The sequence below is a fragment of the Salmo salar genome, chromosome ssa04 (genome assembly GCF_905237065.1).
Source record: "Salmo salar chromosome ssa04, Ssal_v3.1, whole genome shotgun sequence".
Lineage (NCBI taxonomy): Eukaryota > Metazoa > Chordata > Actinopteri > Salmoniformes > Salmonidae > Salmo > Salmo salar.
Window position 1 is genome coordinate 74879967 of NC_059445.1, and position 6974 is coordinate 74886940.

The following is a 6974-nucleotide window of genomic DNA, read 5'->3' on the forward strand; positions in this document are numbered from 1 at the left end:
CAGCAGGTATGTGTATGCTCATCTTGCTCTTTTAATAAATACAAAATGAACACCAAAATAACAAAGAACGAACAATCGACAAAAAACAGTCTGGTAAGGCACAAGGCTAAACTCAGAACAATTCCCCACAACCCCAAAGACAAACACACACACCTATATAGGACTTCCAATCAAAGGCAACTATACACACCTGCCTTCAATTGGAAGTCCCAATCATCAACCCAACATTTAACAAACACAAACCCCCTGCCACATCCTGACCTAGACTAAGCAATACGCCCTCTGCTGGTCAGGACGTGACAGTACCCCCCCCCACAAGGTGCAGACTCCAGGATGCACCTAAAAAAGAAAAACAAGAAAATCCCCAATACCCCAACAAAAACCCAACAAACAATAATCCCTAAACCATAAGGGAGGGAAGGGAGGGTGGCTGCCGTCAATGACGGCACTGTGCTACACCCTCCCTCCCCAACCCACCTATCCTGGAGGTGGCTCAGGTGCAGGCCGTTCCAGGCAGTCGGGGCAGTCTGGCAGCTCGGGACAGTCGGGGCAGTCTGGCACCTCGGGACAGTCGGGGCAGTCTGGCAGCTCGGGACAGTCGGGGCAGTCTGGCAGCTCGGGACAGTCGGGGCAGTCTGGCAGCTCGGGACAGTCGGGGCAGTCTGGCAGCTCGGGACAGTCGGGGCAGTCTGGCAGCTCGGGACAGTCGGGGCAGTCTGGCAGCTCGGGACAGTCGGGGCAGTCTGGCAGCTCGGGACAGTCGGGGCAGTCTGGCAGCTCGGGACAGTCGGGGCAGTCTGGCAGCTCGGGACAGTTGGGGCAGTCTGGCAACTGGGGACAGTCGGGGCAGTCTGGCAACTGGGGACAGTCTGGGCAGTCTGGCCACTCCGGAGTTGGGCTGGCGTAGGCAGTCTGGCCACTCCGGCAGTTCAGGGCAGTCTGGCCACTCCGGCAGTTCAGGGCAGTCTGGCCACTCCGGCAGTTCAGGGCAGTCTGGCTCTCCGGCAGTTCAGGGCAGTCTGGCCACTCCGGCAGTTCAGGGCAGTCTGGCCACTCCGGCAGTTCAGGGCAGTCTGGCCACTCCGGCAGTTCAGGGCAGTCTGGCCACTCCGGCAGTTCAGGGCAGTCTGGCCACTCCGGCAGTTCAGCGCAGTCTGACCTCTCTGGCGACTGTTGACTGGCGGGCAGCTCTGACGACTGTTGACTGGCGGGCAGCTCTGACGACTGTTGACTGGCGGGCAGCTCTGACGACTGTTGACTGGCGGGCAGCTCTGACGACTGTTGACTGGCGGGCAGCTCTGACGACGACTGTTGACTGGCGGGCAGCTCTGACGACGACTGTTGACTGGCGGGCAGCTCTGACGACGACTGTTGACTGGCGGGCAGCTCTGACGACGACTGTTGACTGGCGGGCAGCTCTGACGACTGGCGGGCAGCTCTGACGCGACTGTTGACTGGCGGGCAGCTCTGACGACGACTGTTGACTGGCGGGCAGCTCTGACGACGACTGTTGACTGGCGGGCAGCTCTGACGACGACTGTTGACTGGCGGGCAGCTCTGACGACGACTGTTGACTGGCGGGCAGCTCTGACGACGACTGTTGACTGGCGGGCAGCTCTGACGACGACTGTTGACTGGCGGGCAGCTCTGATGACGACTGTTGACTGGCGGGCAGCTCTTGCCCCGTCAAACAGCCCTTGTGCCCCCCCCTAAAAAATTATTGGGGGTGCCTCTCGGTCTCCCTTACCTCGCCAGCCTTCTTCCGCTGCTTGGTCCTTTGTTGGTGGGGAATTCTGTCACGCTTGTCGTTGGAAATGGAGGACCAAAACGCAGCAGGTATGTGTATGCTCATCTTGCTCTTTTAATAAATACAAAATCAACACCAAAATAACAAAGAACGAACAATCGACAAAAAACAGTCTGGTAAGGCACAAGGCTAAACTCAGAACAATTCCCCACAACCCCAAAGACAAACACACACACCTATATAGGACTTCCAATCAAAGGCAACTATACACACCTGCCTTCAATTGGAAGTCCCAATCATCAACCCAACATTTAACAAACACAAACCCCCTGCCACATCCTGACCTAGACTGAGCAATACGCCCTCTGCTGGTCAGGACGTGACATTAGATTTGGATAGAAAACACTCTGAAGTTTCTAAAACTGTTTGAATGGTGTCTGTGAGTATAACAGAACTCATATGGCAGGCAAAAAAACAGACAAATTTAATCAGGAAGTGGGAGAAATTAGAAATGTCATTTTTCTTTTGAATCCCTTGGAAAAACTACAGTGACATAGGATTTACGTTGCACCTCCTAACTCTTCCATTGGCTGTCAACAATCTTTAGGAACTGGTTTCATCCGTCACCTGTTACCGGGCAGAAAATTGTGGCTCAGTCAATCACTGGCCAGTCTGAGGACAGGTGTCTTATGACGCGCATGCACGTGACTTCGTTGTTTTTTATTTTTCTTCTGGGATGAATACTTATTGCCCGGTTGTAAAATTATCACAATTTTACGTTAAGAAATACCCTAAAGGATTGATTGTAAACATCGTTTGACGTGTTTCTACAAACGGTAATGGAACTTTTGACCATTTCGTCTATGGATTTGCGTCCATGCCACATGGCATTGTAAAGTGTTCTGGATGGGTCAACAAAACGGACGTATTTGGACATTAATGATGGACTTTGCAGAACAAATGAACATTTCTTGTGGAAGTGGGTGCCCTTCCGAGTGCATTCCACCGAAGATCAGCAAAGGTAAGAAAATATTTCGAACATATTTTTAGAGATTTGTCGACACCGTGGTTGTAGGCCAACTGTATAGCTTAGCATTGAAGGCTAAGTTCTGTACTCAGAATATTGAACAATGTGCTTTTTCTGTAAAGTTATTTTGAAATCTGATTATGTGGTTGCATAAAGGAGTAGATTATCTCTAATTCTTTAAATAATTGTTATACATTTTGTCAATGTTTTGAGTTCTTCTGTAAATGTATGTGCCTATTCACCGGAGGTTATGGGGAGAAAACATTTTCTGAACGTCACGCGCCAATGTAAAAATAGGGTTTTTGGATATAAATATGAACTTGATCGAACATAAAATGCATGTATTGTCTAACATGATGTCCTAGGAGTGTCATCTGATGAAGATTGTCAAAGGTTAGTGCTTAATTCTAGCTGTATATCTGGTTTTGTGACGGCTATCCGTGCTTGGAAAATGGCTTTTTTTTTTTGCTAATGTGCTATCCTAAAATAATCGAATGTTTTGCTTTCACCGTAAGGCCTTTTTGAAATCGGACAATGTGATTGGATTAACGAGTAGAGTATCTTTAAAATGCCGTATAATACTTTAATTTTAATTTTGAGATTATTATTTGATTATTATTTGAATTTCACGCCATCTCACTGGTTGTTGTCCAACCAATCCCGTTAACGGGATTTTATCCTCTAGAGGTTAACAAACTATAGTTTTGGCAAGTCTGTTAGGACATCTACTTCGTGCATGACACAAGTAATTTTTCCAACATTTTTTGCAGACAGATTATTTCACTTATAATTCACTGTATCACAATTCCAGTTGGTCAGAAGTTTACATACACTAAGTTGACTGTGCCTTTAACAGCTTGGAAAATTCCATAAAAGGATGTCATGGCTTTATAAGCTTCTGATAGGCTAATTGACATAATTTGAGTCAATTGGAGGTGTACCTGTGGATGTATTTCAAGGCCTACCTTCAAACTCAGTGCCTCTTTGCTTGACATCATAGGGAAATCAAAAAATATCAGCCAAGACCTCCACAAGTCTGGTTCATCCTTGGGAGAAATTTCCAAATGCCTGAAGGTACCATGTTCATCTGTACAAACAGAAGTACACAACTATAAACACCATGGGACCACGCAGCCATCATAACGCTCAGGAAGGAGACGCATTCTGTCTCCTAGAGATGAGCGTACTTTGGTGCAAAAAGTGCAAATCAATCCCAGAACAACAGCAAAGGACCTTGTGAAGATGCTGGAGAAAACAGGTACAAAAGTATCTATATCCACAGTAAAACGAGTCCTATATCGACATAACCTGAAAGGCCCCTCGCAAGGAAGAAGCCACTGCTCCAAAACCGCCATAAAAAAGCCAGACTATGGTTTGCAACTGCACATGGGGACAAAGATCGTACTTTTTGGAGAAATGTCCTCTGGTCTGATGAAACAAAAATAGAACTGTTTGGCCATAATGACCATCGTTATGTTTGGAGGAAAAAGGGGAAGGCTTGCAAGCCGACGAACACCATCCCAACCATGAAGCATGGGGGTGGCAGCATAATGTTGTGGGGGTGTTTTGCTGCAGGAGGGACTGGTGCACTTCACAAAATAGATGGCATCATGAGGGAGGAAAATTAGGTGGATGTATTGAAGCAACATCTCAAGACATCAGTCAGGAAGTTAAAGCTTGGTCGCAAATGGTTCTTCCAAATGGACAATGACCCCAAGCATACTTCCAAAGTTGTGGCAAAATGGCTTAAGGACAACAAAGCCATCAAAAAGCCCTGACTTCAATCCTATAGAAAATGTGTGGGCATAACTGAAAAAGTGTGTGCGAGCAAGGAGGCCTACAAACCTGACTCAGTTACACCAGCTCTGTCAGGAGGAATGGGCCAAAATTCACCCAACTTATTGTGGGAAGCTTGTGGAAGGCTAACCGAAATGTTTGACCTAAGTTAAACAATTTCAAGGCATTGCTACCAATTTCTAATTGAGTGTATCTAAACTTCTAGCCCACTGGGAATGTGATGAAATAAATAAAAGATTATATCAATAATTTACTCAATTATTATTCTGACCTTAGAAAGGGAATTTTTACTCGGATTAAAAGTCAGGAATTGTGAAAAACTGAGTTTAAATGTATTTGGCTAAGGTGCATGTAAACTTCTGACTTCAATTGTAGTTTAGTTAATAAAGCCACATACAAACATGGTCTCTTTTTTGCTTTCTTGAGAAAGGCAGCTCCAACATGCAGGTGTTGCAGTCTAGCTTAGTGCTTTCTGTGGTGGTGGGACAGCCAGCGAAAAATACAGAGCGTAGGGGTTGGTAATCTTCTCTAGTTGGGGCTACCGAGTGGCACAGCGGTCTAAGGCACTGCATCTCAGTGCAAGAGGCAGCACTACAGTCCCTGGTTCAAATCCAAGCTGAATCACATCCAGTTGTGATTGGGAGTCCCATAAAGCGGCACACAATTGGCCCAGCATCGTCTGGGTTTGGCCGGGGTAGGCCATCATTGTAAATAGGAATTTGTTCTTAACTCACTTGCCTAGTTGGCTCAGTGTTTTGTCACTCATGGGGACACTACGTCACCTCAAAATCTATGGGGAAAGCTATAAAATTCAAGCCCTTTGGTGCTGCCATAGAGTTACATTAGAAGTGCCCATCCAAGAATGCTCACGGTCATTGTCCACAGATAAAATGACATTAAATCACACTATATCTACAGTTGCTTTGATTGGACTAATCATGTCAACTACATTATACAACAAGTTGGAAATCGCAAATTCAACAATGAGTGGTTTGGAAGGAATCGGTGGCTAACTGAAAGTATTGCAAAGCAATAACTAGCCTGCTATTCAGTAGAGTGGATGTGTGGTCCAAGTCTGGGTTTAAGGGTCTCTTTTCCAAGCTTAAAAGGATAAACATTCAATATTGGTCATGCTGCCAATCCAGCATGGCATTCAAAACAGGTGGCAACTCGGAACAGGGAAATCGCTGACTTCAGTGAGTTCAAGACAAGATGGCGCAAACAGAGATGGTCGCCTCGCTTCGAGTTCTTAGGAAACTATGCTGTATTTAGTTTTTTGTATTATTCCTTACATTGTATTATATGTATTATTCCTTACATTGTTACCCCAGGAAATCTTAAGTCTTATTACATACAGCCGGGAAGAACTATTGGATATAAGAACGTCAACTTACCAACAGTACGACCAGGAATACGATTTACCCGAAGCGGATCCCCAGTTCGGACCACCACCCAGGACAATGGATCTAATTCCTGTAGTCGACCCAAAATAACGGGGCCGACGAAGCCATGCTTCAAGATTGTTTTGATCACGCGGACTGTTAGCCTCAGAGAACAACGTCGACCTATATGCTGACTTGGTAAGTGCATTTATAAAGAAGTGCATTGGAGATATTGTACCCACTGTGACTATTAAAACCTACCCTAACCAGAAACCATGGATGGATGGCGGCATATGCGCAAAACTGAAAGCGCGATCCATCGCATTTAACCATGGAAAGAGGTCTAGGAATATGACTGAATATAAACATTGTAGTTATTCCCTCCGCAACGCAATCAAACAAGCTACAGTGGTGGAAAAAAGTATTTGATCCCCTGCTGATTTTGTACGTTTGCCCACTTACAAAGAAATTATCAGTCTATAATTTTAATAGTAGGTTTATTTGAACAGTGAGAGACAGAATAACAACAAAAAAATCCAGAAAAACGCATGTCAAAAATGTTATAAAATGATTTGCATTTTAATGAGGGAAATAAGTATTTGACCCCTCTGCAAAACATGTCTTAGTACTTGGTGGCAAAACCCTTGTTGGCAATCACAGAGGTCAGACGTTTCTTGTAGCCACAAGGTTTGCACACATCTCAGGAGGGATTTTGTCCCACTCCTCTTTGCAGATCTTCTCCAAGTCATTAAGGTTTCGAGGCTGACGTTTGGCAACTCGAACCTTCAGCTCCCTCCACAGATTTTCTATGGGATTAAGGTCTGGAGACTGGCTAGGCCACTCCAGGACCTTAATGTGCTTCTTGAGCCACTCCTTTGTTGCCTTGGCCGTGTGTTTTGGGTCATTGTCATGCTGGAATACCCATCCACGACCCATTTTCAATGCCCTGGCTGAGGGAAGGAGGTTCTCACCCAAGATTTGACGGTACATGGCCCCGTCCTTTGATGCAGTGAAGTTGTCC